Source organism: Apis dorsata, unplaced genomic scaffold (assembly GCF_000469605.1).
Source record: "Apis dorsata unplaced genomic scaffold, Apis dorsata 1.3 scaffold_88, whole genome shotgun sequence".
NCBI lineage: Eukaryota > Metazoa > Arthropoda > Insecta > Hymenoptera > Apidae > Apis > Apis dorsata.
In genome coordinates, this window is record NW_006263386.1 from 1798630 (window position 1) to 1823728 (window position 25099).

At 26.4% G+C, this 25099-nt stretch overlaps 1 protein-coding gene across 4 annotated transcripts in view; it reads left to right on the plus strand.

Moving 5' to 3' along the window:
- The window catches only part of LOC102670659 (inactive rhomboid protein 1), a 394154-nt gene that overhangs the window by 16198 nt on the left and 352857 nt on the right, over positions 1-25099 (plus strand). For all 4 annotated transcript variants that reach the window (XM_031508529.1, XM_031508528.1, XM_031508531.1 and 1 more), the window contains one exon: positions 20654-20890. The gene's annotated coding sequence lies outside the window, so the exon portion shown is untranslated. The remainder of the gene's footprint in view (positions 1-20653; positions 20891-25099) is intronic.

A 25099-nucleotide genomic window follows, 5' to 3' on the forward strand; every position in this document is an offset into this window, starting at 1 on the left:
TCTTAGATAGTAATGATAGTTATTATGGATTTTTATATAAAAAAATTGCGAGTTATTACAAAAGAGATTTTCAATTAAAAAAAAAAATTAAAAAGCATATTATTAAAAAAATAAACTTGAATATCTATTGAGAAATTATATCAACGATTCAATCGAGACTTTGAACTACAAGAAATCTATGTATACATTATTATTTTATTATTTATTTACTATATTACTTATTCATGTATATATATATTTTACTAATTATTATATTATTTACAAATAACGAACGATTTATAATTTAATTATTATAAATCATAAAAAAAATTCACATAATTCATTTTAGCATATATAACAATATATGATAAAAACATTTTCATGATTTTTTAACATAAAATATCTATTAGTAATATCTAATAACAGAACTAAAAAATTTAAAATAAAATATCTAGTAATAATAGTAAAATTCTAGTTATAAAGTAAAATATAATTTAAAATGAAACATATCTTAATTAATGATCAATAGAAGATGTTCTTTTTTTAATTTTAAATATATAGATGAACAATTATTTTCAGTTTATTTTAATTATTAATATTTATTTATATTATATTATATTATATTATATTATATATTTATATATTTATATTTAATTATATATTTAATTATAATTATTTTCAGTTCAGATTATTAGAAACTTTATACAGCGTCGAAAATAGTGGAACATGTGCCTTTCTACGATATCGATTACGTACCAAGCAATCCCGACTTTGCATAGTCTCTACATTTATGTACATAACCTCGCTCGTCCTTCGTTAGCAACGTTTGTCTAGATTAATAATCCCTATATCCTAACCTAGGAGTCTTTGTTGGAGTTGCATTTAAATGTTTACCGATTGTAAATATACCGATATACGAAAGAAATGAAATGGATTATCGTTCCTTTCTACTGCGCCAATATTTCAGATACTATCGTTTTTTTTTTTTTAATCTATCGTCTTCGATATATTTGTCTTATTCGAGGAAAGAAAAGCATCGAAAAAGGAGAATTTATTGATAAGGAAATTTCGAAATAGAAAATGATTTCAATTGGAAGTTTTGATCAGATGAAATTTGACTGAATATAAAATTCTAATTTTTGAATTTAAATGAAATTATTTGAAATAATTATTCAAAATATCATTTTAAAAGTTTCTGCAAGTTTGATTTAGAAATAATATTATTTCAGTCTCTCTAAAGATATTGTAACTTTATAAGTGAAAGAAAAAAAAGAGAGAATGCATATTTTTTCTTAGCCAGACAAAGCAATAGACTATGTTTAATGTATGGAAGTAGTAGAAATTAGATTATAAAATATATTTATATGTGTAAAGAAGAATAATGAGGTAAATCCATCTGGTGGATATTATATAATATAGGAAGTTATATAATATTGCAATTATTGGCATGCAGTTTGATGATTATTGGCAATTATTATTTTTCTTTTTTAAATTTTTTTATATATTTTTTTCTGTATTTTGAAAATAATCGTATCAATTTCGAATAAAATTGATCGAAATCTAATAATTCTATTCAGTTGCGTGGAAAATTGTCTCGAAAAATTGTCTTGGAAAACTCAGCGAAAGATTTCAAATTTTTGACTGCGAAATATCATGGCTTCCAGCCTATAATAGCTTACAATTCTAACGTAAACTGGAATAATAGTAAATTGAACGAGCACAAGCGCGTTATCCAATTTCGAAAATAATCTCTCGTCGTAAAGAGGAGTAATGAAACAAGTTCGTCGGTAGTTGGCCAAGGAAGTTGGCCAGCGTCGTAAAACACGCGGAATTTTAATGAACAAGTTGGAAAATTTCAGTGAGGAATAAACTACGCCTCTCTCTCTCTCTCTCTCTCTCTCTTAAGCGTTCGTAGATACTCTCAAATTATAGTGGAAGTACTGGCGAGTGGAACTCAAGAAAACGATGCCAGATGGAAAAGACCATATTTTACTTTATTACAGAATATGTACAGGGGACAGCGTTTCCATCCCTCGTTTTTTATTGTTCTAAACAATACTTTCCTCGTTTTTATTTCCTTTATGTTTTTCTAATATTTTATTTCGATCGGCTATATATATTTGATCTTTCATTTTTCAGATATTTTTCAACCACGATTCTTTAGAAATTTCGAAATTGAGTCTTTGTTGAATTTCAACGTGAATTCTTTTATGGAAATAGATTGTGAAAATCAATTCTTCTAATTCATTTTGTATTTATTTTAAATAATAATTTTCAGAATAAATTCTTCAAAATTATCATCAATATATAATTAAATATCTGTACATTCATTTTCTATTCAATAGAATTAAAAATTCAATATATCCATTTTAATTAGATTTAAGATTTTAAATATTTCTTCTTAATTTACACCAGATTAATAAATTATACATTGCGCGCACCTCCAGAAATAAACCATTATATTTATTTCATCCTATTAAATATGCATTTTAGTAAGAAAGTAGAATTGGTTATTATTGAAATAATGTCACGTCCCAAAAAGATCGTGACGTATCATATTGAACGAAGGAATCGATAATTAATTTTGTAATTTTGAGAAATTTCTTACGTTGTTTGTAAATTATTAAAACGGTTGAATCATCGGAATGGAAGAAAGTCTGACAAAATCATTAAGGAAGTATGGTTCAAGTATCTCGAACAACACCATTATTAGATTCTTGAAAACGTTTCCTTGACCTGTTTACACTAGCAGTTTAGCAGTGGTACGAAGAAGGCTCGTAGCGATGTAGTTAGCTGCATGAAACTATTTTGCACAGTTATCGCAGGCTCGAGTGGTTTCTTGAACATTGTGAAGTACATCGTGTCCCCGTATCATTTTGAGTCTTTAAATTTCTATTTCTTCTGATAAAAAGTCGAGCTTTTTCACTATGAAGATTTTCTCTTCAATCTTTCAACTTTTGAATATTTCTCTCTTTCTTTTTTTTTCTTTTTTCTTTCTTTTTTTCGTTTCAAATTTCAAACGGACTCGCGACAAGATTATCAGATTCGAGCGGAAATGTTGTTGTTTGTACAGTTTCAAAATAAAAATATCAAAGGGATGGAACGTAATTTTAAAGTTGGACTCTTCCTGTTTTTATCCGGTAATACTAGAAACGTTGGATTTAGTTTAAATATTTTTTTTTTTTTTTTTTTTTTTTGAAGAAAAATGTTTTTATCATCGGTCTATAATTTTAGAACAATTTTCTATTGACTCTTTTTAGACTTTCTCTATTTACTTAGTGTAAATCGATATTCAAGAAATCGGTAAAATATTATTTTAAGAAATGGATAGTAAACAGCGTACTTTATTTTGTTATGTGTACTTTTGAAAATAAAATATTTTATTTGTTGGAAAAAGTTTTTAAAATAATATTTCATTTGAAGCATATTTGAAAATATTTTTGTTTTATTTTAAATATTATTGCTGAAAATAATAATACATATTCAATGTATTTATTTTATTTTTTTAAATTTCTTTTATATTAATTTTATTAATAAATATTAATTTTATTAATATTTTTCTAATATCTCGTTACTTTCCTAATTAATTCGTTATTGATTAAGATTTTTTTAGTTTTGCTGAATTCATTTTCTATTCTTAAAGAAACAGTATAAATATAAATATAAGTAAAAGATAAAAATTTTGTACGATGTATATTATTCTCTTATTCAATTATTATAATTATTTCTGTATTCTTTTTCTTATTTAATTATTTTTATTTATTATTTTTTATTATTTCGTTATTTCATTATTTTTTTAAAACTAATTTTTAGAGCTCTCACGCAGAATAACTTGGAATCACATAATTAAATATTGTAGTAGTAATAAATATTATGCTTAATAAATTTTTCTCTTATGAAATTTATTTTTTTAAATTAAATTATTTTAATATTGAAAAGTATTTAATTAATTAATATTAATAATTAAAAACTATTATATTAATATTTTAATATTTTTAATACATTTAAAATGTTAAATTTTAAAAAAATTCATCTTAAATTCATCCTGATCATTAATCTTACATAGATTTTATAGAACCTTAGATTTTTTAGAACCTTTTTTAAGGATCAATTTGTATTATGAAAAAAATTCAAAAATAAAATGAAAAATATTAGTAGGTATTATGAAATATTATATATTATGAAATCAATATCTACTTTCAAAAAGAAAAAAAAAAAATTATGAAGGAAAAATCCAATTTATCAGATTAAAAATTCACCAACATAATCGTTCGATCAATCTAATGCTTTTCCAAAAGGTTAATGACCTCAATTACTTGGATGATTTCCAATTCAAACATTTACCTGTGCCTGATTCGCGAGTTGATTGACACACGTCCAGTATGGAATATTGTACGGTTCGAATACTATTATTAGGCAAATCAAACGCATCGTTGCATTGACGATATTCTGCATTGAGTGTCGTTTCTCCCCCAAGCGTGTCTCGGTCTCGTTAGCTTCGTATAATCATGTTTGTCCAGATTGCAGTCCAACTGCAACCCGTGGTTAGTGTGCATTAGCGTACGATTCATTATTGCGAGATAACGATAATTTGACAATACAGTTAGGTTACAATGATGTAAACGAAATTTGTTTTAAACGTGTTTGCTCTTCCCAATGAACTTTATCATTTGCAATTATCTTATTCTCTCTCATATTAGCAACATTTTAATTCTTCAGTGGTATTTAGAGCTCATAGTTTTAAACATATAAATATATTATTTATACTTTTATACTTTTTCTTTAAAATAAATTATGTTCGTATATCGTTTATTGTGATAAAACATTTAATAAAAAAAAAATACAAAATAAATTAATGTAATGAAAATATCTTTTTATTTTAAAAAAATAAAAAAATAAATGTAAAATAAGGTACAAAATATTTGATTTTATATAATATAATGTCATATTAAAATATTATTAGAAATTTAATCATGTAAAGCAAGATAGATGTTCATTGGCTTAAGACAATCATGGATTAAGCAATCTGTATTCATTATATAGGCTCTGTGACAGTCATTCGGCGGATTAATCTTAAAAGTATGAATAAAATTTAAACCTGATTTTGGAAACTATTTTATATTATCTATAATTTAATTGTATAATTTAAAAATTAATATAATATTCTTTTTTAATTATAAATCCATAAGAATTGAATTTTTTGAAAAGATAAATTGTAATAATAAAACGTGATTAAACAAAGAATTTTCCAATACTACGAATTTATATTTTTTTAATCACATAATTGATGTGATTAAAAAAAAAACAACGATTTTTAAATTATTGTCGGCAATGATTTCAAATAACATCATAATTGTATCTGCAAATACACATTGCAAAAATAGATGGAACAACTGCCATCGAATTCAAGTTCTCCTTAACTTGAAAATTTGGTAATAATTTGATAAAAGCCTGGTTGCCAATTAAGCCGATTTCCTGTAAGATTTAACCATAATTAGAAAACTTTGTCATGTTTCTCTGTTGTCATGTTTATTATCAAGTATCTTTCGATCTAGTTCTTCTTTTTTTTCAACTTCGAATGTGGGTAAATTATGAAAGCTTATACTTTCGCTCGAAACACGAGAGAACCGAATCTTCACGATCTCGAAACTTGTTTTTTTTAGTCAACATCATTTTTTCGAAACTTTTATATTTTTATCAAGCAAGCACGGTTGTGAGAAGATCTTTTATCCTTATTAGCGCGACGAATTAATATGCTATTTTTTCTATTATATATAAAATTACTTCTTCAGATACTTTCTCTCCTATAATTATCCTAGAACCTTTATTTTTTTTGTACTTATAATATTATATTTTAATTGCTCTCTCGAAATATGATTTATTCTTTTTTTTAGAAATATTATAGGGGTTGAAATACTTTTATATTCATTTTTTTGATAAAATTATGTTATACGAGAGAATTTTAAAAATAAATTGAAGAAATTAATAGTAATATAAATATAAAAAATATTAATATAAAAATAAAAAATAAATATAGATATATTTTGTTAATTTATAAATTGAATTATAATTAATTCTGTCTCTTTTATCTATTTAAGAATACGTAATTCATATAATAATTTAAATTTAAACGTAATAAAAAATAAAATGACACGATTTTACATAAAATAAATATATAAAAATGTAAATATGTAAAAAACATGTAAAAATAAATACACATATAAATAGATATTCCTATCTTGAAAAATAAATAAAATAAAAATATTTATTTATGATTAATAAAAAGTATTAAAAGCAAAGTTTTTATTAGGCTGCAAAAGAAGAGTGTGTAAGAAGACATGAATGGATATTTTTTTAGGAATATTTGCAGACTTGATTATTGATTTAGGAAGATAAAAAACTAAAAAGAAAATATGAATAATTTATAGCTACACAAATCCAGAGAATATTTAATTCAATAAAGAAATATTATTATTACTGTAATAAAACTTGTTAAGACTTAATTTAAATAACAATTTTTCAATAGTTAAAATTAAGTACGGAGTTTATCAATAGAAAATATGTAAATACAAAATATGATAGATATTTTTTAATTGATAATTTTGGATGAATTTTATGAGAATCGAAAGAGCCTAAAAAATTATAAATAAATGAAAATTAATTGTGCTATATTCTATTAATTATATTCTATTAAAATCTAAATATAACATAAAAATATTTATATATCAAAATATATAAATCATACAATATAGTATAAAAATTATACAAATATAAATATTCACAGAAAATCATTTCATAAAATTCAAAAAATATTCATGAAAATCATTTCAAAATATACTTTAAAATTTTATAATAAAAGTGTATGTAAATCCATATTCATAAAATATAAAATTTAAAGTCAAAGAACCCTATAATTTTTCCTTTTCTCCATTTAATAAATTATTTGAAAATGTTACTCAATCATGCCACGAAACTTCAAAAATATACAAAATATGCAAATTCTGCAAACAAAAAACAATATACATAAAGTACTACAATCTCATTAACATAAAATTAAAGGATCGTTTATACATTTTTATTTTTTCTTGGTATCGTGGTCAGATAAATTATCTCGAAATGCCACTATCACTATGCCTTGAAATGACGTAATTCATAAGCATCCATACACAGAAGCAGACCGGATGTAGGGCGCATAGTTCCACAAGAACGGAGTTAGCATTCACGTAATCCACGGATCCTGTTTGCGAGGTTTTATCGAAGGGCTGCGAGAACTCGATAGGACATTAGGATATTGCGAACGAACGAGCCACACACCGTTATTCAACGGCAAATCGAACACCGGCCGTTCCATCTATGCGACCTTCCTCATACCGTTCGTTCCAATAATTCATCTTGGTAGCATGTAATAGCTGTATGTTGCGGAGATACCAAGAGCAAACCGACCAACTCTGTCTTCAATAGAACTACCATGCTCGATGTTTCTTGGATACAGATGCTCAACCAGTATAATAATTTGTGAGTGGGAGTATCTCAAAGTTCCATGGAATTCGTTTATTTCGTTCTTTGTTGGATATCGAGAACTTTGCTCGAAATATCGCGTGAGAGTTGGTGATTTAGCATTGATAAAGAACGTTTGGTCGTTGTAAATAAAAGGAGAATGCTATTGATCCTTTAATTTAGCTTTTAGAGAGGGATTTTTATTTATTTAGTTTTTTTTTTGATTAATTTTTTTTTATTGTGCGAACAGATATTATTAAGTGTTTTCTATTAACTCAGAATTGGTTTATGATTGGAAAGGAACGTTGATTGTCATTAATAAAAAAAAAAAAAAGGGATTTTGTTGATCTTCTGATTTAGTCTTTGGAAAAATATTTTTATTTTTTTTTTTGATTAATTGTAGTGGATTTTTATTAAAGAAATTTTTTTTCAATAATTTTAGAATTTAGGATTGCAAAAGAACAGTTATTTTAAATAAAAAAAATTACTGATCGTTCTTTTCTTTTTTTTTCGAAAAAATAATTTTATTTTTGTGATTAATTATGCAAATGATGAAAACATTATTTAAATTGCGTAAAATTTAATATTTCTTTGATAATTTTATATTATTTTTAATTTCATGGATATAAATTATTTTGATACTGAATAATTAAACGTTACTTATACAAAGTATTAATATATTTGTAATATCTTTTAGAAATAATTTATTAATATTTTTAAGATTGAAACAAAATATAATTAATAAAATTATTGTTTAAGGTTTATTTATTAAGTTTATAATATTATAAATTATATTGTAAATATAATATAATAACTTAATAAATAATATTATTTAATCCAATATATATAAGCAATTATTATAATGTTTTAATTTAATACAAAGTTTAATAAAAAGTAATAATTGTATCGGTAATTTTCTAATAATAAAATCATAATCTTGGAATCTAAATCAATAGCAAAAATATATCAAATACAATACAATACAATTTATAATTTAAACATTTATAAATGAAAAAATGAAAAATTTTAAATTCAATTTTAAATAGAAAAATATTTACATACTTGAATATTAACATGTTGATTTAAACGTAAAAATACAAAAAAAATACATAATAAAATACAAAAATAAAAAAATCGATAAATATTAATAATGTTAATAGCACGTTAAAAATTTCTTTTCAGAAAAAAAGAGAAAATAAGAGATTTATCCGCGTTTCATCCCTCTGAAATTGTCACTTCTTTATTTTAGAGGTTAGGGCGAGCTTTCACGATAAAAGCTCGATAGCAAGGCGGATATTTGTCGGTCGATAAGATAGGTCGTTTTAATGGTTACCAGGAAACTTTTTCACAGATGCTGAGTGCTCGATAAACAGACGGTCTTTATTTTGGCTGATTTAGTGGCGGCTATGAATTTATGCTATTTCCTTATGAGAATACTTCTTCACTTTGTGGTTTGTGCGAATAAATTTGAAAAATACAGAATAACACGTCACAAAACGAAACTTTTCAATGCTCCATTTTTCAAGTTTCTTAGCACCTCTATTATTCTTCATTGTTATTTTTCTCTTGGTATATACAATGATAATGTGATAAGATAATCGAGAAATCAAAGTATCGATTTTTCTGTTAATAGTTGGATAGCAGAAAATTAGGAAGCGATGATCACTTTTGATCCAATATAAGTTTCTCATAATTTTTTCATAAGTATGAAGGATTTATGAAATAAAATATAGAAAATTTCATCATTTAATGAACCATATATTTGAAAAATATTACATTTATGATTTATTCGTAAATTAACATTTGTAAATTACAATTAACGATGATATTATCGTTATTGACGTTTATTATTAAAAAAGAAAAAATGATTTACACTAAAAGTTTTAATAAATAAAAATTATCGTATAATTTTGATCCTACACAAAACATTTAAAATTTAATCTCTTTACACCTTGACTAACGTATTTCGTAATAATTCCAGTTTCCCTTGAATCGATTAATTAAGACAGAAAAAAGATTTTAACGGCAATCGAGCAATTTGTAGTAAATTAGTTCGTAACATACAATAAAATAAGATTGTTTTAACACGAGCATTCCCATTGTTTATATTTTCTAAAGGAACTTAATTGACTATTCCAATGAAAATTACTGTCTTTTTTTTTTCTTTAATAAAATGATTTCAATGGTTTATCTCTAATAAATCTTTATATAGTGCAAACAATTTTTACATATAATTATATTGGACGAATAATAAGGTGAACGTGAACACCACGATAAATTCCCTTAATATAACGTGTATTTGGAAGTTGAAGGCGTGAAAACGTCGCTGGTACATGGTAGCCGAAATAGATTTAATTAAATTTTAACGAAATTTATGTAACTCTCAGGGAGTAATCGAGGAAGATGTTCACTTTGTAATTATATACACATTAATTATTTTCGTGGACTAAAGGATTGAAATATTAATTAATCAAATTACGAAGTAATTTAAATATATGGAAAAATATATATATAGAGTGTGGAAAAGAAATAAAAATATAAGGAGTTTAAAGAATTGGATCATTGGATCAAAAATTTCTTACATTTAATCAATTTTCAAATTCAGTTTTTTAAAAATGATATTCTACATTTTTCATTTATTTTAGCATATACTTACATATTTATTTATCCAATAATTCATTCATATAGAATCGATAATCAGCTAAATTTTCCTACATTTGATCAATTTTTAAATTCAATTTCTTCAAAAATGAACTTATTTTTACACTTTTTTTGTACTTCTATATCTTTGCTATATCTTTGCATCATCATTGTTTACTATCATTTAATAGATTTCATGTATTTGTAAACAACGAATAAAAATATATTATATTGTTTACTAAACAAACACTTATCATTATCATTATTAAATATTACAAATATTTTTATGTCTTTCACTTTTAAATTTTACTTTTGTGTCTTTTACACACACATACACACATACACATACACACATTGACAAGCGAACATAGCTCCTTTTTTTTCAATTTTGAGATTCGACGAGAAAAGAAATATCGGACGTGAATTGATTTCGTCTCGATTTTCGTCTAGTCTTTCGCGAGAAGAGTGCTTTCTTCGCACGTATGCACGTTTCATCAATGTTATATAAGTATGAGAATGCTCGAAGCGAGAATGGATTTGATGCACGCGGCAAAGTGGTATCACTGGCCCCCTTTTTCGTGAAATCGATACACCATGTATCGGCTGCACGCGTGTATTTTACACAGGTATAGGGGAGGGGGGGCTATGTGTACTCCATCCAGGGAAGATGGAGGGATGCTTTACCTTTTCAACGAAGGCGTGCCATTTCGCTTTTCCCTTCTATCGTTTCTTTTCCAAACTCTGGCTTCCTCTCCACTTCGTGTCTCGACACCGTTACTTTACAACCCCTCTACCTTTTTCCTTCGGAAAAATCGTTCGAATATATCGTTGTTCGAAACTTCTAACGATCCAAAACTATCTTCTTACGAGTATCACACCTCTTGAATAATATATTTTCATGCTGTTTCACGTAAAGTGAAAAAGAAAAACCAGTTTCGAACGATTATAATGATCAATTTGCAGTTTTTGAATGAATCTTAAAAATAATTGGAGAAAAATTAAAAAAGTCAAAAGTAGCGCAATTTTTTATCGAAATATTTGTTCGAATAATTACGCAATCGATATAGAAACGTGTTAATAAGTTATTTAAAAATAGTAAAGTAATATTGTAACTTGATAATTCGCGAATTTCCGATATCTTCGTGACAATTTAATGGTGTGAAAACGGCCATGATGGATGGGAAGAAGAATATTAATGACAATTATTTATTTAATTTTTCTCATAATTTATGATTTATTCTAATCTAAATTTCTTTATGCTAATCATATATCATGCTAAACGAATTATATATATATATATATAATTCCTTCATTATATATTGAAATTTTTTTGAAATTCTTACCCTTATCCATTCCAGTAAATTACATAAATTTGTCTCAGTAATATTTCAAAGATATTCTACAATAATTCTAATTTTAAAATATTTTTATCCTTCTTCTTCTATTGCTAAGACCCTAAAAAAATTAATTCTCATCATCTCTCGTAACAAATAATCATTTCGACAATTAATTTCTGACGAACAGAATCCCGCGATCCCTTTCTTATCCCCAGCTAATCCCCAACAAAACACAGGAAAAGCCCCCTCTAACAATTAGAAATAGCGAATGGGCGAATACCTCGTAATGGCGTCGTATCCTCGTAATAATCCGAATAAAAGCTACGAGAAAAGGTAAGGTGATGAATTATTGCCATCCATGGGAATGGAAGCTTTGAAACGTGGCCCATACCTCTCTGAGTATCTTTCCAGCCATCCCATCCCACCGTGCATCTATTCGTCCATCTATTCGCCCGTCTGACAAACTTCTGTTTCGACCGATTCGAAATCTCGTATCCGTTGAAATCAAACTTTTTAATGGAAAAGACGGTTACGAGTTATTTTTCGAAAAATGACATCCACGGAGTTTCCACCCCACTTTACTTTTCCCCTTCGAGGGAATGGACGAGGGATGGGAGGGAGGGAGGGTGATTTACATCGTGGAAGGTGTCACGGGAAAACCAGGAATATTACCGGTTTCTGCAGGATGTGGTCATGAATTATCCTGAGCCGCGTGAAATATCTCCAGACAGGTCTCCAGGACGTTGGTTGTAAGACCTTAATGCCATTAGGAATTTCGCCGCCCGTACACAGTCAGTTGAATTAAGCCAAAGAAATATTTTCGTCATCCGGGATATGTAACTGAAATGTCGTGTTAAGTTTCGTATTATGTGCCACGTTATACATCCAATGCAATCGCGTTGCTAAATTGTGCGGGGATTCGCGATTTTTGCGAGGCAGGGATTAAGGGTGTGTTTTATGTCTGTAAGGAAATTTGATAAGAGGGGAAGGGAAGGTTTGAGAAGTTTCGTTCTTCTTGTTCGAATTTAGATTGTTCGAATTTAGACAATTTGTTCAAATAATTAATTATTTTTTTTTACATATAGAGAGTTTTGATAGTATCTTTATAGGGATCGATACAAGTCTACTAAGTAAGAAAATTAAAATTTAAATTAATAATTATTTAATCATTGTAATTATTCGAAGATTTATGTAATTCATGTAATTATTTCCATTAACAAACATTTGATGTAAATCGATATAGAATAAAATAATTTTGTTGTTTAGATTTTATGTCTATTTAAAAGTCGATAAAATACTTGATGTATGTATAAACAATATAAGTAGGAAGCGGTACATTTCTATATTTTTTTAAAAAATCGTGAGATTTATTTTAATTTTTATAAATGTTTACGAGTCTAAGAACATTATTAAAATTATACTTTATTATAATATTTTTCATTAACATTCTGCATTATAATTCTGTGACTATACAGAATAAAAAAAAATGATTTTAATAAATATCATTCAATTTAATAAAACTTATTGGAATAACAAAAAGTTAATTATACATAAAACCATTTCATTCAAACAATCGTTTCAAAAAAGATTTTATTGAAAATTAGTTCTTCTGTTTAATTAAATTAAATTAAAAATAAAAAAATAAAAAAAAAATGGTTTCATTGGTTTTGTGTGAAACCAGTTATTGTTTATACATACCAGTATATATTATTTGAAACATCCTAAATTTTATTCCTTCCTTGATGGCTTGGACAGTGAAAAAATTTAATACGCAATGATAATATAATTTCCGAAAAATTTCATTTCTTCCATTACTTTTATATGAAGATATCTTGCATTCTCGTGGGATTTGCCTGTTCCTTATTCTTTCTTCGTGGCTTACCCTACAACTTTCTAAAGTGTCATATACTTATAAGAGTATATGCTCTTTGTAAAATATTAATCAGTGAAATGGTTATTGTTCCGTTTCAATTTCCTTTCATTTAGTTATTGTTGATTTTATGCGCTGTACTCGTTGTATTTTTTATATCAATTTATTTAATAATACAGATATTGAACAGTAAATATAAAGTATATTTGGCTAACCTCTTCCCTACATAATTAATCTGACGAAGCATTATTTTCACAATTCGACAAAATTTGGTATCGACGAAACCAGGTCAACGAATTAATATAAAAAATCTTATTGAAATATTAATATTATACATAATATTATACATAATATTATACATAATATACATATTATAATATATAAAACTATTCGAATTATAAATAAAATTTTTAACAAATATATACATTAGATTTGCACATTGTACAAAAGTTATAAATCTTATAAGACGCGAATTATATGTATGGATATCTTTTTAAACGAAAAATTACTCGTGAAATGATTTTTTATTTAATGTAAAGTTTCAATGTTTTTTTTTAATATAATTGTATGAGATAGAGCAAAATTTTAGAGCAAAATACAAAATATTCAGATTTTAGTATTGTAACATGAAAAATAAAATATATTGTCAATATATTGTATAGATAATTTCTAAAATATAAGGGAATATCGAAATTTTGAGAGAGAATTTTACTATCCTCAAAGGATTTTCTGTCAAAAAAAAAGTTATTCCATGTATGATCCATTATATTCTACATATATACGAATTTTCACCAGAATTTTCGGTTTAAATAAATCTCTCTGTAAGATAGCATTTGAATATTTTCGTGAGTTATTGCATAAATAGGATATTTATGCAAATTCATATTTTTATGAACGTAAATGTGAAAGTGGAGTTTTACATTTAACATTTTATGTTTTTTAATCTCCTAAACAGAATTTTTCTCATTTATGAGAAGAAGTTTTAAATTTCATTTTGAACATAGAAATTATAATTATTACAAATGAATGAACATATCATATGAATATGACGAAAAATTAAAAACTAAAAAATAATAAAATGCTAAAATAAAATAAAAGAAAAGATTAAAAATATAAATATATGAATATTTCGAAGTTATAAATTATTAAATTATAAAATGTTAATATTAAATGTTAGTAAATAATAGTAAATGTTAATTACACTTCTGCCTATTTTTTAATTACATTTCAATTTCTCTAATGTACACATAACCTAAACCAATATATTTGATTTATTTTTTTAATAATTATTATTTTACTTAAAAATCAATAAAAACTACTTATAATAAAAACTATAAAGATATTCCGCGATATTGTTCCGCTTTTAATAACATGACGATCGCACGAAATAATTTAATAATTCCTGGAAATGAAATTTCGTAGCGAGGTCGGTATTGTTTTGCGTTCTTCTCGAAAATTCGTGGAACTTTCACGTTGGAATAACGATACGAGTTTTTAAGAGGAAAACATATTCGTATACGTCCGTGCTTTCCCTCGAAAATTCAATCGGCCGATATTGAAATATCCAACGAAATTTGATTGAATCACGCTGTAACTCCGCTCATGCAGATTCGTTGATTAAACCGAGGTAGCCGAAGCTCGCATTCACATCGATATCGACCGTATGGATATTGAGTAGTAACTTTCCATGTGCTAGAGAAGAACGATTAGTAAAGGCAAATTGCATATTAATAGCAATATTCAATGAGACTTATAGCAATCTATATTTGGCTATTGGAACACGTTGTTTTCCTATTGATATTTTTGATAGGTAATTTTTGAATGATAATGGAAAAAAAATACATTTGAATATAGATTTATGTAGCCATTTAAATAGTCAATTTTTATTATATCCTTTATGGATTCTTTTTATAGTTCTTTTTTTTTAATTAATATTTTGAAGATCATATGGAAATAAAGATTAGAGAAAAACGAAAATGCTTATATCCTTGTTTGGTAAAATTCTTGGATAAATTAGGATGTTAAAATATGTTTGACAGAAGTAGGATACAGATAATAAAATGATTATGTTTTTGTTAAATGAATTTTTTAGAATTCTTTGAATAAATTAGGATCTTGAAATATATTTGAGAAGAAACTTTAAGTTTAGGGAATTAATATGGCCATTATATGTTTATTTCATAGATTTATTGGATCCTTTTTATAGATTAGAATCTTGTCATTAGGATTATGATATGTCTATCATAAGAATAAAAAAATAGAATCAGAAAATATCTTTCCTAGACTTTTAACATAGATCAAGTTCATATAAGATACAAGTATTTTTGTCTTTGAGAAATCAATGATTTGGAGTTACATTTTATTAATTTTTGATTAAATAAGATACAAAGATGGTCATATTTGTTTGATAGAATTATTGAATTTTTATATGAATTAGGATTGATAATATAAAAATCCAAATATCCAAATCAATAATTCCTATCTATTTCATCTTTAATCAAATAATTCAGAAATAAGAAATTTTTTAATTAATATTTTAGAGATTATTAATTTTTTATATAATAAATTTCTTGAATGTTCAGATGGATTAGGATTGTTTTCATGATTCTATAAGACACAGAAAATATCTTTAATTTCAAAGGATCAATAATCCAAATCGGATTTTATTAATCATTATTAATCTTAATTATTAATCTAATTAAATGTAAATAACATATAATATAATTTCCCACACATTCTCACATCTCGAATAACAACTAATAAAACGCTTAAATAACCAATTAGCCAAAATTTTACCAAGATTCCTCCCGAAAAGATCAATAACATTACAGTCTGCGCATACGTTTATCCAAGATTACGCTCTGTTTGCAAATTGCACACCCTCGAAAATGTGTAAACGTCAGGACGATGCGATGAATGTATCCGAACCCCTCGCTTTATTTTTCCTCGCGGCTGTGCCCGGGCAATTCGAGTGTAAGTGCTGGCGCCAAACCCTCGTTGAAGTTTAAACGACTTTCGAACCTCTTCCAACCTCTTCCACCCATCAGCCGCCGCGACTGTCCTCCTTGTAACAACTCAGTTTGCAAAGTCGAGATGTTAGCCGATAAAAGTTACGTCGTTTAGCGAGCATCACGTTTTTAACCGAAGCGACTCGTCGATTCCTCGTTGTCGTGTTGGGCGAGGAGAAATTGAGATAAATAGGATTCCCCTTTTCTTCCTTCCTTCCTTTCTTTCGTTTTTCACACCTCTGAAACGAGATAAATTTTTATATCCTGCCCTCTGTTCCTTCCTGTACTCTCAAAGAGGGTGAAAGGTAATGGGAAGTTATGTCGGGACGTCGATCGATCGAGGTTGCCAACCGCTGTGTTAAGTTTTCAGATAGAGGCGAACGGTCTCATTGCCCATTCAGATACGCCCTCGGCGTTTTCTTGAAATGTTGGCTTGTGATTGGTTAACTTGGGTCTCGGGATAGAAAATGTTTAGTTAATTTAACTTTCAGTTGATATTATCGGATTGTAAATGGAATCTAAACAGATTGGGGATAGGGATTAGGGTTTGGGTTATTTGATTTGATGCGAGGCAGTTTAAATTAATATAATAATCGAAGCTTGCGTAACAAGTATAGCGTGTTAAAAGCTTTTGAAAAATCTGATTTTAATGAAAATTTGCGTGTATGTAGGGCGTAATGGATTATAACAGAGAAAATTATTTTCTTCGAGCAAAAATCTCTTTGAGAGTGAAAAATTAAATTTTTTCATATTTTCCATTTCAATTTCAACTGGGAATATTTTTTATAATAAGTAGGAAAAAGCTGGATATTTTACTGTTTAAAATAATGAAACTTTAAGGATTAATTTCATTCCCTAAAGTGATATTCCATTAATAAATAATTGCTTCATATATAATTTCGTATATATTACAATTTTCTATATAAAATAAAATTATGATTGCTGAATTTTTTAAAATAATTTGTTGAATTGGCATGTATGAAGGTATTTTACATGATATATTATTCGTATTCTATATAATTTGTACCACGAGGATTATCAATGAACTATTTTTAACATAATTCGAATCTTATCCAAATTCATCTATGATTATTTATGAATTTTTACGCGTTTAAAAATCTATAAAAAGGCAAAAAATATTCAAAATGTAATACATATTGATATGATATTTGAAGGATAAGTCAACTCTCTATTTAAATTTCATTTTTTTCAATTAATATCATATTATATTATTTTACAATTAATTATCTTTAAAATAATAATTATCAATTTTTTTTATCAAATCATAAGAAATTTTTCCTTATTTGTCAACGCGACAACTAAATGAAAATTATGTAATTACAATACTTAATATCTCATCTCAAAGATTTTCGATTAGAAAACAATTTATCCTCATATTAACCTTTCGAGGACAAATGTCGACCGAAGTCTTTAAAATTATTGACTTTCTTTCCACGAAAAATGGTTAATTTTTTTTTTTTGCCGCGAAATAAAGGCAAGTTTAGAGATAAAATTGAGCATGTGTGTCGAGCATTTATTAGGTCGATGAGGAATTTTCTTGAAATTCTTAATTAAATTTAAATTAAATTTCAAATTGTTCAAAGCGTCAAGTAATTGAACCGAAAAAGAGATATTGTTTCGACATCAGAGAATTACCATCATCCTCTGTAATGATACAGTTATTAATTTTTTCCTCGGATTAGATTACACGCTTTTGAGGAAAGGGGAAAGAATCGCGCGATTCGTGTGCTCACGAGCATACTGGAAACTAATAAAAAACCTTGATATCGCGTGATACATGGAACATGCGAGGCTCGGTTTTTTGCGTGAATTTATGTTAATCCCGATCCCTGATGGTGAGCCACGATTTTACCGAAATATTAATCTATCCGTGTATCAACCCCTTTGTAAAATGTAGCTTTAAGGGTTAGGGTATACGGTTAAACAACATGGCTGCTCGGCTAATGAAATTGCTTGTACCTGTGATAAAATCGATTAAACATTCAGCTTCTTCTGGGGGGCCGGGTTATATTGCGTTAGGTGTAAAGAAGGGTGTATACATTAGCATTTCAGCTACATCGAAAGGTACTCTTCGTGCAAAGTGACTTTGATCCATAATAATGTTAGAGGTAATAATATTATTATTTTAATAATAGGGATTTGTGTTACATTGTATTGAAGTAGAAATATTTTTTGAATATTCCTTGGAGTATTCGAATAATTATAGCGTAATTATTCTTAAACCTGAACGCTTTTGGAATTATACATCGTAACACATTATTTTTATTTCGTAATTATTTAAATTTTGTTGAAAGACAGATTTCAAATAGTATTATTTCTTAAACGAGTCATAAATTAAATGGATCCTTTATTAAATTCGAAACAAAGAAGTTGTAAGTATTTGAAATAAATTATTTCAATTCCGAAGTAATTTTTAATTAGTTCAAATAAAATTTGTCAAACGATTAATAGAATTTTCAATTCACAATTCGCATCCTTTGATTTGATCAATGAAGAAAATATTATTCGATATTTTCATTTTATTTTATCGATCAACGAAGATTGAATAAAATGAATTAAAAAGCCGTGAAATTAAGCGTATTTGAAATTCTGGGAGCGTGTTTCAAGATTCCGTTTCAACACACGCTTTCAAGCGTCACGATTCCCGGAACAAAACAAATCTTCCTCTCGAAACTGGTGTTGCTTTCACAGGCTGCTGGTAATTACGTCCCCGCACCTGACAGTTATTACAGCCCTGTACCGATGTTTCGCATGGTAGAACCACGTGGAATCCGTGGATATTAACGAGAAGGACATTAACGGGATGATGAAATGGTGCACAAAGGAAGGGTTAATAATTGTTATTATGTGACGAGTTTCCTTGCCCGTGTATATATACGTGCCGAAGATGAATGGAATAATGAAGGTGTTGTGAAAGAGAAACGTTCAAGCTTGTGATGCATTTAATTTATTTGGCGTCTATTATTCAACTGTCTGGCGATGATTAAATTTCTTTATTGTGCTGAGAGAATAGGAATTCGGTTGAAAATATAGCAGAATTTCGTCGTGATCGTGTTTGTTTGAAATAACTGATGTCATTATTGCTCGATATTCGAGAGCTTCTAAAATTCTAAAATGAATTATTGAAATATTTCAAAATATTGTTTTCGTAATATATGATTTTGATTGTTTTTTGAAAAGTGTGAAATTTAATAATTTGAGGATATTAAATGTGCAAGATTCGAGATATTTTTAATTTTTCGTCAACGATTTATGTAAATAGTAGATTATTTAGAACATTGTCTCATCTCATTATCTATGATCGTTTAATTCGAGGATGAACTAATTATTAGAACTCGTTAATTTAAATAATGATATCTATCTTTATTGTTATTAATTATAATTGCAAATTGATTAGCATTAAAATAATTACAATTTTAATTGTAATAGATCATTATGTGCAATTATCATTTGTAATAATTGAATTTAAAAGTCGATAGATTGGAGATAAATCGAATGATTTAGATTTAAGATCTAGATTTTTTTGCATGAATAATTCTTACAATTTAACATTTAAACTATACATTTTTAATTCGAATTAATAGATTTAATTTTAATGTTAACATGAAATTTTGGCCAATAATAAGATAATATTTATTATCCTTATATATTAAAAGAATTTTATTTTTTATTGTTTCAATGAAATCCGAATCACCATAAAAAAAAAAATAGAATATTTTTATTTTATTTTTTAAATATTTAAAAGATTAAGAAAAATTTCAATTCAAATAATTTAATTTTCCAATTGTTTTAATTTTAATTAATCTCAAAGAACAGAATTTCAATTCATATGTTTTAAAAATTCAAGAATTTGATCTTGAAAATTTTTTGAAATTTCAAAATTAAATTAGAACTTTTTAATTTCAAAAAGTTACTTTGTAAAAATTTTATTTATGTAATTTTATTGATCAATTTCTATATTTTAATTAAATTCAAAATGAAAAAGATAAAAAAATCTTATTATCATTAAATTAATTATATTTGATAGATACGTTTACAATTTATTCAATTTTTCAATCGAGATTCTGTTCTCATAATTATAATCCTTTTATTTCTAACAAGAAACAAAATACTGTATGGGGGAAAATTCGATGTAAGCGATTGAAAAATTGATTCGAAATTTTCGTAAAAGCTTGTAACGTATTCGAAGGAAACATCGTTTCTATCTCTCAAATTTCTCTCCCCAAGAAAAATTCGTCTTATTCGAAAAGAAATTCATCGCTTTCACGTTTCTCACGTGTTCCTTCGTCTAATGCTTTCAGAATTCTTGGCATGCGTAGGCCGAAGGAGGAGGAAGGGGGAGAATTGAACAGGACCGAGGAGCATGGTGTAGTGCTCGTTTTGGGGGTTGCTGGCAGATCAAAGGACGCGAAAGAGGGTCTGGCCGCTCTCGAGCGATTCGAGGGCCGGTGAGCATCGCGACGGGGCGAGCAACCCCGTTGCCTCCGCCAACGTCTAACAACCCTCCCGTCTGTCACTGTCGACGAACAACAGAACAGGTAGGGATGCAGTTTCGTTCAAAAGAATTTCCTTTCGTGTATTAGCTTGTAAGGACAAACGGGTATACGGTGGATCTCGTTGCCGGGCGATGAACTTTTAACTTTAGTTCAATTTCGTCTCTCCCTTTCGTGCTCTTTATTTTGTTTGTTTTTGTGAAACACGAGAGAAGAAATTGAATAAAATAATGTTACGACTTGAAATATCTGTTTTTCGATGATATTGAGGAATGCTTTGGATGAGAATCAAGTGATATTCAATACGTATAATTTTATAATAATTTGATAATTTTAAAAATTTTTAGTTGGCTGGACGTATAGAGATTGTATATGAGTATCAATTTTGCTTTTTTTTTTTTTTTGAATGGGTTTGTGTAATTTTTAATGCATTTATCGATGCAGTACGTTGTTTTTTTTGGAAGAATATCAACCTATTTTCAAGGAAAAACTTTGGGAGATACTTCGACTTGGATAATTTTTTTGAAAAAATTTATATTGTTCTATATCGATACGTTGAAAATTATTCGAAAGAAATAAAATTGATTTTTATATGATTTTTTTTTTGCAAATACTTTTATAGTACTTGCAAAGAAAATTATATAATATGAAATTATGCACTTTCTATTTCATTTTATGGAACATATTTTATACTACAATAAAAATGAAAGATCGATTCTTAACAATAATTAGAGAATTATATATCTATAAGATTCTTTTTGTTATTATTGTATTTTATTATTATAAATAAATTGTTTATAAATAAGTCGTTATGAAGATATGATTTTATCAAAAATGAGTGTAATAATAAAAGTTTTTTATGATCAAGTTATTTTACTCATTCTAGAATTAAAACTAAATTATATTTTTTGAATAATGATTTTAATTTAATTATTATAATTTTTAAAATTTATCTTTATTATTTTTATAATATTCGAAATATATATTATACAAAATTATGAAATTATTAAGTCTCATTAGTATCAAAAAATTAAAATCACTCACAATTTTCAACAGAATAAGATATGATGATTTATGCAGATTATTAAAAATAATAATTATTATGTTCCAAAATATATATTTACAGGATTAATTTTACATGATAACGATTTATAGAACAATGATCATTTTATAGATCACTTGTGAAAATTAATTTTAATGATTTTTATCATTTATTTATTTCAATATAATTTCATTATTATACTTTATAAGAGTATCAAGACGATCTTTTTGTTACTTAAAACACTGCTCTTACAAAAACCTGCTATTCGTTCTATTGCAATAAAACTATGTTATTTTCAAATTTTTCTTATTTTGAAAAAGAGAATCATAACTCAAAAGATGATTAAGAAATAGTGTTTCAGAGATTTTGAGTTTATCTCATTTTTAATAAATTATATTTATGAACAAGAATATACATTCGTGCATACATTTATTATTCAAAATTGCTATGGCATTTAATTTTCATTACTTTACTTAAATTTTTTTTCATTCTCATGTTTTTTTTTGAATATTTCTCCCAATTATGAGAAAATTAAATATTTATTTAGAAATTAAAAAATTCAGAAGTTCAAGGTGTTCATCATTAGCAGCGTTAGGCCCTCAAGTACGAGCATCGTGGCTTGTAAAGTGAATTTCGTGGTTTAGCATGTCGACCTGACATACTGCCATGGAACGTTTGGCGACATGGCGACCACAATTGTGGTTGTGTCGTTCTAACACCTTCGGTAAAAGCCACATTATCTATGCGGATAATAAGGATTCTAATGTCACGGGTGAGAAATATGTATAATTGACGTAAATCGAGAGATGAAATATGATAAAAAGAACGAGATGGTTCAGTAAAATGAATAAGAATAATACTGTACTGAAAAAAAAAAAAAAAAAAAAATTTATTAAGAAAAAGAAAAATACTGGTCGGAAAAAAAAAAAAAAAAATTTATTAAGAAAAAGAAAAATACTGGTCGGAAAAAAAAAAAAAAAAAAAATGAAAAATCAAAGAAAATATGCTCCTTTACATCTTTTGCATGAGATATGGTTATAAGGAATGAAAAGGAATTTTTTTTCAAAGATACTGTTAATTTACAATAATAGAAAATATATTTTTCTTCAAGAGTTTTTTCGTATTTATTCTCTTAAGAAATATTGATATGTCTATCTTTGAGATTTATTTAATTCAAATATATTTCTAATATACATAAGATACAAAGATGAAGTAGCTTAATATATTGTAAATTAATTTTTTCAGAAATTTCAAAGTATTTTCCAATATTATGTATCTTATTTAATATATTTTTTACTTGTTTTTTGTTATTTTTATTTAATTCAAGTATTCAACTTTTAAAGAATGTAAAGATAAAATGATCCGATATATCCAAAATTATTTTTCTCATCTAAATTTTTATTTATCTCAAACTCGAGTTTAAAGAATGCAAAAATATTTTCTAATATTATATATCTCGGCTAATATTCATAAATATATTTTAAATAAATAAAAATCAAAGTTATTTTTTGTTTGATCTCAATAAAATTCGTATTATATTATTAAATGGGATAATTTAATCATTTTTAGTAAAGCATATACCTAACATATACATTTTAAAATATTACGATAAATGGTAATAGAAAAAGATCTCTGGACTCGCTTTGAACACGTTTTACAAAAACAAAAGATGTGCAAACCGCGATCGAAGTGGAGCTGGCTATACAAGGGTAATCGTGGTTCAAGGCTAATCCAAAGTTCATTCGTTCCCCGGTGCGCGTTTCGCGTAGTTGATTTCTCGTTAAATCACGATTGTGAAATACTTTGGAGAAGTTTTGTATTTAAAGAATGCTAAATTATTACCAAGCACGCGATTGTATCTCAGTGGTGAATGCCAATCGATACCGCAATGCTATGATGGCGTTCCATTTATATATAACTCATAAGAGGATAGATATAAATTATAACGTAAATTAATATGCATTTGATTACAATTTGTTTGTTGCTAATTATTTAATGCAATTTATTTTCTTTTCGAATTTTTATTTCATAATAATAAACGTATTGAAGAATGACATAAAAATTATTGTATATGGTATTGAAAATTATGATATGTATTCAGAGGACGCCGATACTTTGTGCAAAAATAAATCGAAAATGAATGAGAATTTTTGATACGAGATCTCATTTTTGAGAAAATTCATTGTGAAATTTTATACGAGAGCACTTGAGAAGTTTTGGCAGAACGTATCTCTTTGTATTTGTGGTAATAACTCGAAAGATAATTAGACGTAATTATAGGAATAGTAAGAGATTGTACATTGTAATATGAGTGATGGCATTGTTTAAAATTATGAATACAGCGCGAAGAAACATGCTTAACTGTTTCTCTCTCAAGTGCACGCGCATAGAATTTCAATAATTAATTTAGTTGAAAAGGAAGCTTTATATCGAAAATTGTCATTCTACATTTTCGACTTATTTTTGAATAAAGAATCATCTTCTTTCAGTTTATACGCCTATTTTGGTATATACATTTTACTATGTACATTTTGACGTAGATTATTGAGAAATATTAAAATATTTGCGTATTTCATTCGCGAATAAATCTAAAAAAATTATCTTTCTCGATGATTATAATAAAATTTGATTTTATTGTAATTATATATGCGATATTATATGCATGTTTGGGGAACAATGGGAACAATTCATTTGCATTTATAATGTTCATGGTACGGATTGTGCTCTGGAGAGCGATAAACATTATATAATAAATAGAGGAACGTAATGGGCAATCGTAATTGGTCGTTACATATGAGTAATTTGTTTTATAGATATATAAGATCGATGTTTTTTTTTTATTATATTCTATATGAATTATAAATTAGATTTTTTAATTCTTTTCTTGCCAAGCCTGAGAAAATAATGGTTAGACGATTATTAAAATTCATCATCAAGTTTTTTATTCTTATTTTCAAATTATCTCACTTAAAGTTGTGTCGTTTTTAAATATTATTATATAATAATTTATATAATAATTTATATAATTAATAAAATATATAATTAAAAAAAGATTATAATATAAATTATAAAAGATATAAATAATGTTATTCGTTTTGTCTTACATATTATGTCTCACTTATGATCATCTTCTTTCTTGTAATTTACGAAATAAAATAAAAATAATACGAAGAAAGGAATTTTTTATTAATAATTAAATAAAGCGATATGTA